Raw genomic sequence first — 18,699 nt, forward strand, 5'->3', positions numbered from 1 at the left:
CCTCTTAAATCCTGGACTCTCAGGGAATAAGGTGATGGGACCCACATTCCTTAAAGAAGGGCTCGGGCAAAAGGTCTTCTTCTCTTCCCCAGCTCCGTTTCATAATAACATGCTCCTTTCATACATTGTTGTGTACCTTCAAGTAATTTCTGACCTAGGTGACCCTAGTGTGAACATATCACTGGGTTTTAATTTGTAAGATGTGTCTAGGGAGTAATTGCCTGCCTTCCTCTGAGGCTGAGAAAGTGTGATTTGCCTAAGGTCACCCAATGGATTTCCATGGCTGAGCGGGGGATTCAGACCCACATCTCCAATTTCTGGTTCCCAGTCATGGATTTTAAAAAGGCAGAAAATCTAAATTGGAGCTAAACAATTGAGGTTCCCAATTGTTTTTATTTTTAAAGGCAGAGAGGAATGGCTTTAGACCATCCTAACTCATCTTGATTGAGGCTCTGCACATTTACTTGTGAGTAAACAAATACAGGAGGGGAGTCTCATTCAGCCATATACTAGTCATTTAATGTGGCATGTCAAGAAAAGTTCAGGACTTTGAAACCCCAAGGCCTTGTTTAGCAACTACAGCCATCCCTTTTGTGTGTTTTACTACTTAAAAACCAACCAACAATCAAGAAGAGCCAAGATCACTCAGCAGTGAAAATAAAAGCAAGAAAGAGAAATGGTCAATGAAGAGAAACCTCTAAAAATGCCCCAAGGAAATGCTTTCTTCAACCTTTCTCCAAATCACTGAAAAGGGGAAATGTCTTCTCTAGAGGGCCAGCCCTACAGAAAAGGCTACAGGACAGGATCCTTGTCCTAACCACAGAAGCTCCTTCCTTCTGCATGCCATATCCCACTTCCCCTCTCAGGTTTTTTCTTTCTTTCAAATCCTTGATTATTTGTTTCTCAAGACTGTGGATCAGGAAGAAACTCTGTGGACATCCATTCACCAGCCTGTTTCCCTGATGTAATTGATGGAGCCAATTCCGGGGCTTGCTATAAACTCTGTGCACAATGTAAAATATGTTTCGCAACGATATGCATTCTTACCCCTCTGCTGTTATTCAGGAAGTGACTGATTGCCTGCTCAACTCATTTCAGCTCCCTGTCTGGGTCAAGAATTTTCAGTCCATTGAGAGGCTGACAGCACCTTTCTGGACCCAAGCACATCTTTAAGTAAAAGAGTGAAGGTAAACATTCTGCTGCTCCCTACTTGTTTTTAATTCAATTTATTAAAAAATGTTTTAACAATAAGGGGTCACTTTCTGCGTTAGCATCTTGCTCTTATAATTCAGTTCTGAAATTTCAGAATAAATGAAATACAATATGTTGTTGTTTATTCATTCAGTCATTATGTTGTTGTTTATTCGTTCGTGACCTCATGGACCAGCCCACACCAGAGCTCCCTGTCGACCGTCACCACCGCCAGCTCCTTCAGAGTCAAGCCAGTCACTTCAAGGATACCATCCATCCATCTTGCCCTTGGTCGACCTCTCTTTTTTCCCTTCCATTTCCCCCAGCATCATTGTCTTCTCTAAGCTTTCCTGTCTTCTCATGATGTGGCCAAAGTACTTCATCTTTGCCTCTAATATCCTTCCCTCCAATGAGCAGTCGGGCTTTCTTTCCTGAAATATGGACTGGTTGGATCTTCTCGCTGTCCATCAAGATTGGTCATTGCTCTCATCCCAAGAAGTAAATGATTTCCTGGCTGCAGTCTGTGTCTGCAGTAATCTTCATGCCTAGAAATACAAAGTCTGCCATTGCCTCTATTTGGCAGTTATCCATCAGTCTTGTTGCCATAATCTTGGTTTTCTTATGCTTAACTGCAACCCAGCTTTTGAATTTTCTCCTTTCACCTTGGTTAGAAGGCTCCTCAGCTCCTCCTCACTTTTGGCCATCAAAGTGGTATCATCTGCATATCTAAGGTTGTTAATGTTTCTTCCACCAATTTTAACTCCAACCTTGGATTCGTCAAGCCCCACATATTGCATGATGTGTTCTGCATACAAATTGAATAGACTGAGTGGGCTGATCTTTATCCTCCACCCCTGACCCATTCAGAATTGTGCTATGATTTTGATATTGTGCAGTATTAATGACTGATATCTATGTAGTGTGCATGCCAAATTACAATTTTCTACGTTATTGTTTTTTAATTACAGTTTGTGAAGGAGCAGAGGTGTTGGTTCAGTAGGAAAGCAGATTGTGTCAAGCAGAGAGTCATGATTAAAGTACCTGCAAAAGAAGGGTATGACTCCACGTCAACAAGCTGTGTCATGTGATATTGTAAAGCGATAGTGTTGGGAATTTAAACATGGAAGAACATTGTGTGAAGATGAACATGGAGGTTAGTGCAGAATCAACAGAATCCATGATATAGTTATGCCAGATATACGAATGGCCATCAGGGATACAGTACAGGAAGTAAGTGTTTCATACCACATGATGGGCCCCCTTGTGGCGCATCAGGTTAAACCAATGAGCTGCTGAACTTGCTGACCGAAAGGTTGGCAGTTCAAATTCAAAGAGCGGGGTGAACTCCTGCTGTTAGCCCCAGCTTCTGCCAACCTAGCAGTTCAAAAACATGCAAATATGAGTAGATCAATAGGTGCTGCTTCTGCAGGAAGGTAACAGTGCTCCATGCAGTCATGCCAGCCACTTGACTTTGAAGGTGTCTATGGATTTCAGATGTCAAGGAAAGACAGCAAATTATTTGTTAAATAATTTGTGTGTAGAAAGGGAAGGAGTGGGGTACTTGTGAGCTTACAAACAGGTAGATTTTTCTCCCATTGCAATAAATGCCATCAGGATTCATACTGTATACCACAAACTTGTGCCGGTTGCTGTGCACAAAATGTTATGATCACAAGCTGCAGGGCAACTACAGAAACTGGATATACTATGATTCTCACTTTGGTATTTCATGATATATCTTTTACATTTGAGTTCTTTCACAGTTTCCTTTCCAATCACTAGCCTTCTTCTAGCTTCTGACTATAGTACTCATTTTAATTTTGTTGTTGTTGTTATTGTTGTTGTTGTTGTTGTTGTTGTTGTTGTATGCCGTCAAGACAACCTGACTTATGGAAACCTCAAGTTGAACCTATCACAAGGTTTTCTTGGCAAGATTCAGAAGGGATTTGCTGTTGCCTCCCATTGAGGCTGTGAGAGTGTGCCTTGCCCAAGGTCACTCAGTGAGTTTTCATGACTGAGCAGTAAGCATTTGAACCCTGGCCTCCAGAGCTATAGTGTGATGTTCAGACCACTACACCATGGTATATGAATTTATTATCTATTTTTATATCTTCACCACTCATTTTAAATAAGTTATCAATCATTACAGTCATTATTTTTGGTTTCTTAATATTCATGTGTAATGAATCTCTAGCATACTATAAATCATGAGCAAACTTGGACCAATTCCCAGGAGTTTCAACCATGGTGCAAAATATTTGGAAGGTCAAAAGCTGTCCTAACCTTGCTAGAAACTAATGCAGGGACTCAATACACTACATTATACCCCCCAGCCCCTCAGATTTCTATCTTCAGCCCTATAGTGGGCTAAACTCAGTGGTTCAAATACGGGGAGCAGGATGAGCTCCCACCTGTCACCTCCAGCTTCCCACGTAGGACATGACAGAAGCTTCCCTTAGGATGGTAAAACATCAAAAACATCCCCTGGGCAAAGTCCTTAGAGACAGCCAGTTCTCTCATACCAGAAGTGACTTGCAGTTTCTCGAGTCACTCCTGACATGAAAAAAAAAAAATCCCTATTGTGGCTGATTACATCCATGTCAGTGGAGACTCCACTCTGGATTTTAGTCTGAATTGTTGAAGGAACAATCCGAAGCGCTCTATCATAGGTTGGAGAGATCATGTCCTAGGGTTGGATAACTCATTTAAAGTTCAGTGTAGAACTGATAATGGACCTACTGCCCCGTTGTCTTAGACTGACGTGCCATATGCTGTGACAACTGAACATGCTGAGACCTCACTAGATAGTTTTGAAAAAGAGCTGTTCTTAGAAGTTGGGTTTTTGTTTTGTTTTGTTTTATGCACGATGGTACAATTGATTTTATTCCAAAGCTTGAGGTTTCTTTTGGGTTTCTTTCTGTCAACAGTCATTGCTTGAACTTACCTTTCAGAGGAAATAACGATGTTTCCATTTCATTCCTGTCCCATTCTTCTTCAAAACAGGGCCCATTTCAGCTCCATAACATCCTTGTGAGGGAGATCATTCTCCTGAAGGATAACTTGCTCCAAACTACCCTTGAGCTTCCTAGAAAGCCCAACATTATATTGTACTTCCCATGTCTTCCCAAACCTACCTCTAGACCACTACATTGCTTCTCAGGTCCTATCTACAATGCCATATAATCCAGTTTGAACTGAGTTATAATGGTCAGTGTAGATTCATATAATATGGATTAAATTCATTTAACTGGATTATATGAGTCTACCCTAGGCATAGACAAACTTCGGCCCTCTGGTGTTTTGGACTTCAACTCCCACAATCCCTAACAGCCTGCTGGCTGTTAGGAATTGTGGGAGTTGAAGTCCAAAACATCTGGAGGGCCAAAGTTTTCCCATGTCTTATCTATCCTGCTACATTAACTAGTTCAATGCAGAAAATCTGCATTCTGAAAATGCATTATACGGCAGTGTTGATGGAGCCTCTCTATTAAGCTGATGCCATACTACATCACAGAATCAGTTACCAATCTAATACAGCATTGCCTAAATAGCAAATTTTTAAAATATTGCATTTCTCGGGTCCAAAAAGCACAGAAAAACAGTGTTCCCCATTCTACATTGATTTATCTTTGTTTCACTCTTGGCAGTACTTTTTTTAAAATGAGGCAGTGAAGTCCTATCTGAAGGAAGAGAAATGACCAATTTTCCTGGTTTGCCTCATTTAGTGCAAAATCCCCTTTGTATTTTCCCTTTGACAACAACACTGATTTACAAAACCTGGTCTTAATTGAGAGATGCTATTGTAAGTCCTCTACCGTCATCTTGTGCCTAAATGTAAAACTGCAACAGGGATCACTTGGTTTAGAAAAATGGTAGGATAAAGCTGTCCAGTGCAGTTTGGTGGAATTATTTCTTCCAATGAAATTTTTACTTTCTCTTATCTGTTCTCTTGGAGTTGCAACTGTTGTAATTTAGGGTCTGAAGAAAAGTCTAGAAATTCTTGGGTAGATTCTGAATCATGGATGGTTCAAAACTCCAAACAGTAACATCTAGTATAATGCGAATCCAGAAGAAGAGGGGGAGAGGGAAATAATGATATAAACTGCGTGTTCCCCATAACTCATTTCCATTCTATTTCTACAGTCTGGGCTGAAGTGTTGCTCCTTGCATAGCCCTAAGACTATCACCTTTCCCCACAAAAAGGATCTACCAGCTTTCTTGAAGAACCACAAGACTTACGATACAATAATTGTCAAGCCAATATCTTCAGGTTCATTTATGCACCTCAAACAAAATATTATCTCCATAAGCATTTTCAATGTCCTTCAGCACAATTCAATAATATTTTTGGACCAGAAGTCCTTCATTTCAATAGATTGCTTTGTATTGTTTTGCATATCCAGGAAAGCCCTGGAATATAATGCCCATGGATGTGAAGGTCATACTGTAATAATAATAATAATAACAACAACAACAACAACAACAACAACAATAACAACAATAAGAACAATAATTATTTATATTCTGCTCTATCTCTCTGAGGGGACTCAGAGTGGGTTACAGAACACATAAATGGCAAACATTCAATGTTGCCATACAATTAACAAACATAGACAGTACATAGACAAAGGCAAGGCTTCCCTCTTTTTCATGCCTGGCATCTGGAGGCTGTGCTCTACTTGGCCACGAGGAGGTGCTGTTGTTCCATTTACCACACCAAGGAACCTGTTGTCCATGGATGCCTTCCTGATCGAATTGCCAGCATGACTTCTTCAGGGGTGCCTTTTACCTCCCCGCCAAAGTGGATCCTATTGATGTACTCACATTGCTGTTTTCAAACTGCTAGGTAAGCAGAAGCTAGGGCTCACCCCCATCCACAGATTGAACTGCCAACTTTCCAGTTGGCAAGAGTTTCTGTAGCTGGTGGTTTAATCCACTGTGCTAACTGCAGTTATTGTACACAAGAACCATCAGAAAATATCTTCTATAACCCAAGGATGGATTAGGGGTTATCTGCAACACTCTATCTCCCACCCCAAAAATGATTGGCCACAGAATGCTAGCTGGGGGAAAATGGAAAAGCGAGAAAAGAAATGGACTGAGTAGTGTACAATAGGGGTGGAAACATGTAACCCGTGGATCCTCATGGGAGATGAAGTGCAGTTTTTGAGACCAAGAGAGGAAGAAGGAACTAGGGAGAGCCAATGGAATAAACAGAAAAACTGGGAAACCTGTCTCAAGGTCCTGAAAATATGGGTATTTTATTGGTAAAACAAGCCTTATCTAGAGATCTTCTATATATATAGAGAGAGAGGGAGGGAGGGAGGGAGAGAGAGGGAGAGAGAATCTTTAGACATGCCTCCAGTTTCTTCTGGGGGCAGCCCGTCCACATGTGTACATGTAACGTTTGTAGATTTGATTTATTATTATTATTATTATTATTATTATTATTATTATTCGCATGTATATTCCACCCTTCTCACCTCCAATTAAAATCAGTTGTATCCACTTTAAAATCAAATTGTTAAAACCATCTCAAACCAGCCATCCTGTTATTATGTTATTGCACTATCCCAAAGGCTTGGTCCCACAGCCAAGTTTTTATCACCTTTCTGAAGGATAGGAGGGAGGGGGCTGTTCTAATCTCACCAGATTACACTGTACACTGTAGGATGAATACAGGAGGGAGTTCCATAGCCAAGGGGCAATCACTGAGAGGGCCCTCTCTCTCTTGTACTCCGCCAAGTGTGCCTGTGATGGTGCTGAGACCGAGAGCAGGGCCACCCTGGAGGATCTTGGTCTTTGTGGTGGTTCGTAGCCATCTTTTTCACAGATTCGATTAGCGATCTCTAGGCCCGCCAGGTAACTTCATGGTCAACTTCCGCTGGAATGGCATGTCGATTCACAGAATCCTATAAAATACAGGAACAGCACTTTAACTGAAATTAAATCATATGAGGAACAACTTACGCCATACTAGATGGAGAACAGGTTTGAGGTTGGGTCAGGAGAAGTTATAAGAATGCCTCTAACCAGGTGTGGGCAAACTTGGGCCCTCCAGGTGTTTTGGACTTCAACTCCCACAATTCCTAACAGCCTGCTTAAGTGGCTGAGGGGCAAAAGGAAAGGGCCCAAGGCTGTTGGGAATTGTGGCAGTTGAAGTCCAAAACATCCGAAGGGCTCAAGTTTGCCCATGCTGCTCTACAGTGTAGACTGAATACAGTTTAATACTACTGCCATGGCTCAATGCTGTGAAATGATGTGGGCTGTAGCTTGTACCAGTGCTCAATAGCAGATAAGGCTCAAGATCTTATAAAACCACAATTCCCATGATTCCATCGCATTAAGCCATGGCAGTGAAAGTGGTATCAAGCTGTGTTAATTCTACAATGTAGATGCACCCTTTGGGATTTTAGCCATGCCTACCAGTGAAACTGCGCTACTCAGAATCCCAAATAGACTCTGGAGTTAATAACAACAGTTTGATCTTTCAATAAATAAACGAATGAGTGAGATTTTTGAAAAACCCAAGCCCAGTGATGTTGCGCCAAACCCTGAGAGTTACGCCTCTCACAAGTACAAGATGTGACTTGGAGCTGGAAAAGGCCAGCCTTGGCGTGAAACAAAATTTCATTTTCTAAGCAACTGCTCTCGCTTGATATCTGGGTGTTCACTATATATAGAAACTGAAAATGTATCGCTTTTCAGACTGCAGGTGCTTAGGCAATTAGAGCCACGCTGGAGCACCAGTCCGTGGTACGAAGGAGATAGGGAAGGAAAGAAAAGAGGCCTGAGATGCTCTTGTGGAAATGGCTGACGTTGCTCTTTCCATCTCAGATTTTGCTCTCAGTGCCTCTGAAGTCTGACTGACAGGGGCCAAGGCTTTTTGCTAGGCAGGAGCATGGTGCCAATTTTTGTCAAAGGGAAATGGAAGTGCTGTTACTCAAGTGTGCGGCTCCAGATCGCTAAATCTTCAAGCTTGTTTTATAGCGGAGGAGCAGTCAAGCAGGAAATTACTAATGCAGAAGATGAAGGAGAGACACTGCTAAGGCTGGGATGGAGGGAAGGAAGAATACTGGAGACAGTAGGAAAAAAACAGAGTTTTTAGCCAGGGACCTATTTGCCTCTAATGCCACTTTTCATGCAGGTTCCCAATGAAGAAGGCAAGAAGCCACTGCATGCAAAGAACAAGTGTAGAAAAGAGTGTTCTTTGGCTAAAGCTCAGAAATGTTACATTTGATCCCAGGATCCTTCAACCACCATGGCCATTCTGATCAGGATTTTGATATCCCCCAAAATAACTTCCACAAGCCAAAGGAACTTCAAGAAAACTCTCCTCATTGAGTTGGTGAATATAGCACTGAATGAGACATGTAAGATTCTGCAGGCATACTCAGCAGTTCAGTAAGACAAGACCAGGGCTGACGTTTCTATTAATTTTGGGTCTGCACCGCATGCACTATTAGTAAGTTTCTGCAGGATGTTATTGCGTGCAGCTACTTTGTGCTTGGTGTTCGCACAGTGTTTCCTAAATGTTAGTGTTTGATCTAAGGTTTCCTTCACAAATATAATACAGCTAAATTGCATTATATGAGTAAAACTGCATTATATGGGAGTGTAAATGGGGCCCAAGTATCAAAAATGGCCAATTCTGTGTAACACAAAAAAGGAAATTCATCAATAGAGAGTTTTGCATAAAATTGCCACATTCTGTGTACAGATGCATAGTTTGAACATAATGCTTTTTGTTTAGATAGAAACACATCATTTGTGGGTTTAATGATTGTGAGTTTGATTAATATGTTGATTTCAGCCATTTCTAGGTCCTCCAGCATGACTCTTTGGTCAATTTAATCTTCTTACATCAATTTCCTGATATACAGCAGGATAAAAATGTTTTAATAAAAAACTGAGTTGTAATGATGGATACATTTTCAGGGATAGCCATGTTGCCCATGCAGCAAAATACACCAAAATTGAAAGCCCACAAAGGAGTGATACCATTATTCCGCCAGCTCCAAAGCATAAAATACATTATGCAAGCTTCACTGGTTTCTTCATCAGACAAATATGTTAAAACCACACTGGATTAAAAAAAAAGGTGACAATGTTAGAATCACAGACCTGCATTCTATCTCTGAAGTTACCCTGTTGTCAGTTAGGATGGTGCTGATTTATTTCAGTGCAAGAAAAGGCCACTCCACTTCTTGGTCATGTAAAAACCAGGGACAAAGGGCAATAAAAGACAGGTAGTAAAATTTCAATTCCATTAACAACAGAAAAGTAACTTTCCTTGAGATTCAAGTGCCCCTGCCCTGTACAAAGTTGACTGCTCCCTTCCTTCCAAGGCAGAGAACACAGAATAACTCAGAGTATCGCCACTATTACATCTAGAAAAGAAAACTTTCCAGTTGTAATCCAATGATTACATTTGGATTACAACTGGAGTTTTGCTTTAGTTGGAGGTTTGCCTTTATTGGAAATAGAAAATCCCAAAATGGTCAACTTGGGCAGGCTTCAAAGTTAATTAGACAAAACTGGACTAAAGGACAACTGATATATTTATAAATGACATGGTATATAAGCATATGAATGGCTACTGGTTATAATGGCTCTATATGACACCCAGTATTGCAGGCAGTATAGCTCTATACACCAATTGCTTGAAAAGAACAGTGCTACTGCAGTAATATCTTGCTAGTAGACTTTTTGTAGGAATATGGGTGATCACTCTCTGGACAGAATGCTACTTTACATAGATCTTCGATCTGATCGAGCATGGTGCTTATATTCCTTTTTGCCTTTAGTTGGTGTGGCTACACCGGCCACATCAACTAAAGAGCAATTTCTCGGGTAAGGACAATGTACTGTTAATAGATTGATACTTTATATGCATAGACAGTTGTAATCTGCATTTATTTCAATGGGTTTTACATCCTCATGAGAGTGTTTAGGTTTATCAAGTTGGGCTTCCAGTCTGTCTCCAGTTGTCTGGCACGGTAGGCAAAATACACCCATTTGTAAGATGCATTGAGTATTTTGCCCTAGCCAACAATATATATTGTGGTGGCCCTGGGCTTCTGATAGACCTATATGTTACTGTATGTGTACACTGTATATAAACATTTACTTGGATATTTTTGAACTATAACTCCCAGATTTTGGGGAAATTCCAGATGTTGTAGTTCCAAAAACTACATTTTCCAAGGTCTGACAAAGAAGGGATTTTACATACACACACACACACACACACACACCATTTTAACTGTCCAAATTTGTCAGGGACACTATCAATCAATCCTTTGTTGTCATCTTGCTTTACACTAAGTCACAATCAAACAATAATTCCCATATTAACCTCTCAAACCAAAATATTACTCATGAATATTCTTTCATGAGTAATATTCCTGTTATTCCTATCCTTTTTAATCATCATTTGTCCCTTTCCAAAAGTTTAATTAACCAATTGTCATTTCCCTTCCAAAGTCTTCCCCATATATCATTCTTCCCTCCAGACCAAATGACAATCTGAAATCATGACAGACAGGTGCTTTTAAATCCCTTGCAGCTGTTATTTATTTATTTGTCTTTGCAACCATGTACAACTTGGTCTCTTAGGAAATATTATTATTATTACTACTACTACTACTACTACTACTACTACTAATATTTGAACAAAATTAGTACACAGCAAACAAGATCACTATGCTGGCTTTTGTATTTGATCACACATCGGACACTTCCCAAGTGTCTAGGACTGTGTGATGTGTCAGCGAATAATGCGTGCAGATCCGAGTAGGGTGGCCTTTTGCAGCTGACAGATGGTAATTTTGTCAGCGCTGATTGTTTTTAAGTGCAGGCCAAGGTCTTTAGACACTGCACCCAGTGGGCCAATCACCACTTGGACCACCTTTACTGTCTTGTGCCAAAGTCTTTGCAGTTCTTTCTTTAAATCATCATATTGTGTAAGCTTTTCCAGTTGCTTCTCATCAATTCTGCTGTCACCTGGGATTGCAGCATCGACGATCCTTGGTTTTTTAACATGATTGTGAGGTCAGGAGTATTGTGCTCAAAACGCTGTCAGTCTGAGTTCGGAAGTCCCAGAGTAGTTTGATGTGTTCATTTTCTGTAATTTTTTCAGGCTTGTGATCCCACCAGTTCTTTGTCACAGGCAGATGGCATTTGTGGTACAAGTTCCAATGGATCATCTGAGCAACGGTATTATGCCTCTGCTTATTATTATTATTATTATTATTATTATTATTATTATTATTTCCTGCCTCTCTCTTGGCTTGAGGGGGGATACAACATCATTAAAACAAGAATTAAAAACTATTAAAAGACATACAACAAATACAAGTTAAAATCCATTGATAAAGTGCACAACTTCAAATATTCACACAGCATGTGCCATAGCACTCTACTTTCATCACCCCTCTCTTCTTCCATTGTTCATGTGTCATCCTTAAAAAACATCTTGGGTTATTTAACCACGGTTTGCCATTTGTTATCAGTACAAACCAGGTTCTGAAATAATGATCCATGGTTGGTTTGAGATTCAGCCTTATTCTGTTTCTGGAAACCATATCTTCTCCATTCAGATGGAATGGGAATGTATGATTAATACCGGAAGGCTTCTACTGCAGTGACTGGGAGAGAAGAGGCAATTGAGAGAGAAGTGCGTGAGGACTAAGTTCATGCATAGTTTGACTTAATATGCTGAGATATGTCTGATCCGAGCCAAAATGTGGTTCATTAGGCTGGGAGGAATTACTACAGAAAGTAATAGCAATATTAGCCAGATTAAAAGTTTACTTCTCTGAAGGCTTGCTGATGTCAAGACTCATTCTCTCTCTCTCTCTCTCTCTCTCTCTCTCTCTCTCTCTCACACACACACACACACACACACACACTGTCTTGAGTACAACCTCTACTGTTGAAGTCAGACACAAACTGACACCTACTGTAAATAATAACCTAGCTGGCATCCACTTACCAAAAGGTCACAATCAAGTGCATAATTTAAGGAAAAGGCTAGATAAAAAAGGCAATGAGAGTCCTGAAAATACTTATTCTGAGCACTGCCTAATCAACAGGGTAGATTTGCTCTTTCGTCTTATTTTTCTCGCTATTGAAGGAAGCCAACTGAGTTTTTCATAACTTCTTTTTCATATCTTTTATATGTTAAAAGCCCTTTTCCAAATGCATATTAAAGGATTACATGAGTCAGTGGTAGATTTACTGGAACCCAAATATGAACCTCAGCATAAGAAAATTATACACCACAACAAAACGTTGAACTTCAGTGTCCTAAGATGAGACACCCTGCTTCTTGTCTCCCACATCCCACAGGATAATATATACCTTGACAAATACAGTTCATTCTGTGATTGTAATTTCTTTCTTTCTCCAACAGCATTGGGTAATTGCTTTACAGCACCTCACCTTCATACCGCATAGATATTCTTCCTTACTTAAGTAAAAGGAAAAAGAGAGGGGGAGAAAAAAGTCACATTCTACTTTTTTAAAAAGTAAGGCTCAAATGCAAGCTGTTATATAAATCGTGTTCAGAAACAAAGAGACAGAGGAATGAAAAAGCATTTGGTTTGGCAGCCGTTTAGGCTTCTGTTCAGGGAAGAAAACAAAGCTACTAGAAGGTTAGAAGTACTTACTCTTTACCCTCATCCACCCTTTCAAAAGCCCGCTACCTTCAATCATCCGGGGAATATTTCTTAAGTTTTGTTACCATACATCTTCAGTGCTCACCAGATAAAGTTGTGCTTTCTTTGGTGAGTGTTCCTATGGCCTTTATTCAAGATTGCTTACTATGGCCATGGGCCCTTCCACACAGGCCTATATCCCAGAATATCAAGGCAGAAAATCCCACATTATCTGAGTGTGGACTCGGATAACCCAGTTCAAAACAGATATTGTGGGATTTTCTGCCTTGATATTCTGGGATATAGGGCTGAGTGGAAGGGCCCCAAGCCTACACAGTCAAAAAAAAAAAACCCTCATCTAACAACCACTCCAAGTTGTTCAGGCTTTGCCCTGGTTGGGGGTGAGCCAAAGTCCTGAAATGACTGCATCTGTCTTCAGTGCCATCTCACATTTCCTGGACTCAAGTGACTTGGGAACACAGGATGACAGTTACAGAGATAGGGAGAGATAAGGCTTGGTTTGATCTAGGACACATTTCTTTGTCTTTTTAACAAACTCATCTACACTGATCTACACTGCCATATAATCCAGATTATCAAATCAGATAATCCACATTATCTGCTTTGAACTGGATTATATGAATCTGACCTGCCATATAATTCAGTTCAAACCAGATAGTCTTGATTTTATATGGCAGTGTAGATTCAGCCTCAGCACCCCTAGAACTCTTTGCCTGGGCCACATTTCAAAGGAGTTGACTTTCTTCCTTATTCCATTGTCCAGCTTTCAAACTAAGCATAGAAATGAGAAATATGTTGGAATGGATAATCCTAACTTTGGCATTTAATTATATATCTTTCAATTTTGAGATCTTGTCCAGTTCTCTCATTGCTGCCCATTTTCCAAACCTTGGCTCAGTCACTAATCAGAATTAAGGTTGTAGCCAAGAAATCAGAAGAAGTCATCACCAGGTAGGGTCAGCAGCTTGGAGTAACTTTGTCAAGCTATTCTTGCTCCTGAATAGCTTGATGGTGATAGTCAAAGCACAGGTCACATCACTAAGGCCCCCTCCACACAGCTGTATAGAATCCACATTGAACTGGATTATATGGCAGTGTGGACTCAAATAATTCAGTTCAAAACAGATATTGTGGATTATCTGCCTTGATATTCTAGGTTATATGGCTGTTTGGAAGGGCCCTAAGAAGGAATGAATTGATGTCTACCTCAAGGATTGTTCAAAAACCTAGGAACATATGCATTTTTGCACAAAACTCCTCAAATCCTCAACCAATATGGCAACCAGCAATGCTAGTTGAGGGAATCTTATTTTCCATTTTCATCACTATGATACTTCAAATTGTTGATGAGAAGCTTCCCACCAGAGTGGAAATCATCTATCAGACAGATGGCAAGCTATTTAACCTCAGCAGACAGAAAGCCAAAACCAAGGTCACAACAACATCTGTTATAGAACTCCAATATGCTGATAATAATGTAGTCTGTGCACATTCAGAAGAAGATCTACAAGCCACTCTAAACACCACTGCAGAAGCATACAAGAAGCTCAGCCTCTCATTAAACAGCAAGAAAACCAAAGTGCTCTTTCAGCAGTCATCAGCCACACCCTCTGCAATGCCAGAAATACAGCTTAATTAGAAAAAATGGTCAACATTAGAAAAATGTTGACCATTTCCGCTACCATGACAGCCACCTCTCCACAAAAGTCAACATTGATACGGAATACAACACCGCCAGAGCTCTGTGAGTGCATTTTTCCAAATGAAGTAGAGAGTGTTTGAGAACCGGGACATCCGTAAGGAGACCAAGGTGCTTGTTTATAAAGCTATTCTCCTCTCAACCCTGCTATATGCCTGTGAAACGTGGACTGTCTACAGATGTCACACTCAACTCCTGGAATGATTCCATTAGTGTTGCCTCCAAAAAGTCCTGCAAATTTCTTGGGAAGACAGGTGGACAAATGTCAGCGTAGTGGAAGAAGCAAAGACTGCCAGCACTGAAGCAATGTTTTTACACGATCAACTCCACTGGACTCGCCACATTGTCCGAATGCCCAATCACCATCTCCCAAAGCAGTTACTATACTCCCAACTCAAGAACGGAAAACGTAATGTTGGTGGACAGGAAAAGGGATTTAAAGATGGGCTTAAAGCCAACCTTAAAAACTGTGGCACAGACATCGAGAACTGGGAAGCCCTGGCCCTTGAGCGCTCTCACTGTGACCAGCAGTGCTGCAAAATTCGAAAAGGTATGAATGGAGGGTGAAAAGGAGAAATGTGCCAAGAGGAAGGTGTGTCAAGCCAACCCTGACCGGGACCGCCTTCCACCTGGAAACCAATGTCCTGTGGGAGAACATGCAGATCAAGAATAGGGCTCCACAGCCACCTATGGACCTACCACCAAGACACTACACTTGGAAGACCATCATCCTTGGGCTATGAGGGATTGCTTAAGCTAGAATTCCATAAGATGCAGTCATGGTGGTTGAAGTGGAATCATCGGATCATGATTGTGTGGCTTGAAAAGGTCCCAGGTTTATTTTTGCATGAACTTCCCCCCCTCCCCCCCCCCCACAAATGAAATTCCTCTTTCAGCAGGAGGGAAAGAGAAAGAGGTGCCTTTTCTATACACACTTTCCAGAATGATGTTTCACCGCTATTTAGAAGAGATAGTTATGCTCTAGTTATAAAATGCAAAGTGGAATGGAATTCTAAAAATAAAACAATATCCATTACCAGTATTCTGGACAAATTAGGTAATGAGGAATGGAGACATTTATTCACATAGACAACCCCTGTGAGTAACATCTGTTTCTTGCCATTATCATCCAAAGATAATTGGGTATAGTCATCAAGCCTTTCCTGTACATCACAGGAGATGTGATTCTTCAGGAAAATCACCCCTTTATTCTACTGAAATCAATAGAATTTAAATCCATCATGATTAACTTGTACATTGAGTTCAAGGTCCCTGAAAAGTGACTACCTAAACCTGGATTCAGATCACTATGTTCATCAAGGTACTATTATTATTATTAGTAGTAGTAGTAGTATTAGTATTAAATGCAACAATTATCTATCGGAAATCATCTATCAGATAGAGGGTGAGCTATTTAATCTAGGAAGACTGAAAACCAAAATCAAGGCCACAATAACATCTGTTATAGAACTCCAATAGGGTGATGATAACGTAGTCTGTGCACATTCAGAAGAAGACCTACAAGCCACTCTAAATACCTTTGCAGAAGCATATGAGAAACTCGGCCTCTTATTGAACATCGAGAAAACCAAAGTGCTCTTCCAGCAGTCACCAGCCCATCACTCTGCAATGCCAGAAATACAGCTTAATGGTGTAACATTTAAAAATATTGACCATTTCCGCTACCTTGGCAGCCACCTCTCCACAAAAGGCAACATTGACACTGAAATACAACACCGCCTGAGTTCTGCAAGTGCAGCGTTTTTCTGAATGAAGCAGAGAATGTTTGAGGACCAGGACATCCATAGGGATACCAAGGTGTTTGTTTATAAACCTATTATTCTCCTAGTCTTGCTATACATAGACTGTCTACAGACGTTACACTGAACTCCTGGAACAATTCCATCAGTGTTGCCTCCGAAAAATCCTGCAAATTTCTTGGGAAGAGAGGCTGACAAATGTCAGCATTCTGGAAGACGCAAAGACCACCAGTATTGAGGTGATGCCCCTATCCCATCAACTCCACTGGACTGGCCACGTTGTCTGAATGCCCAATCACCATCTCCAAAGCAGCTACTATACTCCCAACCCAAAACAGGAAACCTAATGTTGGTGGACAGGAAAAGAGATTTAAAGACAGGCTTAAAGCCAACCTTAAAAACTGTGGCATAGACACAGAGAACTGGGAAGCCCTGGCTCTTAAGTGCTCTAACTGGAGGTCAGCTGTGACCAGCAGTGCTGCAGAGTTCTAAGAGGCATGGATGGAGGGTGAAAGGGAGGAACTTGCCAAGAGGAAGGCACATCAAGCCAACTCTGACTGGGACCGCCTTCCTCCTGAAAAACGATATTCTGCGGGAGAACATGCAGATCAAGAATAGGGCACCATAGCCACCTATGGACTCATCGCCAAGGCACTACACTTGGATGACCATCATCCTTGGGCTATGAGGGATCGCCTAAGCATCATTAGTAGTAGTGGTATTATATGCAACACATATTGTAAAGGTTTTGAGCTTTCTAAAACTCCAAATTGCAGCTCATCATATTCTGAAAAACCAAAGTGACTTGAACTTGGCTATGAGAAAATAAAACCCAGAGACACTTGAAAACACATCCAAGAATTCTTTAAAGGTCTCTTGAAAATGTCAAATATTATTTTAATACACAGTTTGGCATTTTGCTTGCAATATCTCTATATAAATGAAGGACAAAAAAAATTGAGTTCACATATATCAACATCTTTGCATGTATCTTCACGATGTTACTAGCTTTCCACATCATATGGCTAAATCCAATGCTTTTCATAATAACAAATTCAAAAGGAGCAACCTTGTTTATTTTTGCTACATAGACGAATACAATTATATTGGGTTGTTGTAGGGTTTTCAGACTGTGTGGTCATGTTCTAGAAGCATTCTCTCCTAACGTTTTGTCTACATCTGTGGCAAGCATCCTCAGAGGTTGTGAGGATGCTTGCCACAGATGCAGGCCATACATCCCGAAAAACCTAAAACAACCCAGTGATTCCGGCCATGAAAGCCTTCAACAATACAATTATATTGTTTATTTTTGCTACAATAGACAAATACAATTATATACTAAACATTTGTTGTTATGTAAGGGATTGTATTTTAATATAAGAAATAGAAATCCATTGATTGTGCAAAGAAACACAGAGAGATACAGGAAAATATTGCTTTCTGTGTATCAAGAGATTTATCTACTAAGCAGACTTTTCTCTTTTTTTGTCGTGTCAGGAGTGACTTGAGAAACTGCAAGTCGCTTCTGGTGTGAGAGAATTGGCCATCTGCAAGGACGTTGCCCAGGGGATGCCCAGATGATTTCATGTTTTTATCATCCTTGTGGGAGGCTTCTCTCATGTCCCCGCATGAGGAGCTGGAGTTGATAAAGGGACCTCATTCCCCTCTCCCCAGATTCGAACCTGCGACCTGTCGGTCTTCAGTCCTGTCGGCACAGGGGTTTAACCCAGTGCACCACCGGGGGCTCCTACTAAGCAGACTACTTCAATGCCATTATTTATGTCTGTGGGGCAGTAAATATGATTAGAGCCAGCTTCAGGACCAAGGTCTGGCTCCTTGGATCACTCCTTTACTACTCAGACTAAAATCCAAAATGAATCCACCACTTCCCTGCTAATAGCTGACACTGGAGCATTTCACACATTTGCCATGATAAATTTGATAGCCTTTAGTAAGTACCAACCTATCTGATGTTGTGTGACAAATTATTAGCATGGCAACATCCATGTAATTCAGAAAGCAAAAAATGCACGTTCACACACAAATCTCTTAAATCTGTGATTTTTTAGATACATAATCTCCAGTGGGCCAATTTTGTTCAGTGAAAAAAAATTGAGAGCTCAGTTGATAAACTGCTACTGCTGAGGTCAGGCACGCTTGTGGATATATATGTAGGACAATACTGGTATGAAATGCTTTATTTGTTACGATTCAGCTCCAACTCACACAGAAATCAATTACGGAGAAAATGCTTCTGGACTGCGTATGTATTTTTGTAATCAATAGAGCACCATGTCTCCAACTTCTATTGAATGGGTTTACAAAGCTCTTTTGTTCTCACCTGCCTCAAAGAGAAATCACTCATGGC

This window comes from Anolis sagrei, chromosome 6 (genome assembly GCF_037176765.1).
Source record: "Anolis sagrei isolate rAnoSag1 chromosome 6, rAnoSag1.mat, whole genome shotgun sequence".
NCBI classification, from domain to species: domain Eukaryota; kingdom Metazoa; phylum Chordata; class Lepidosauria; order Squamata; family Dactyloidae; genus Anolis; species Anolis sagrei.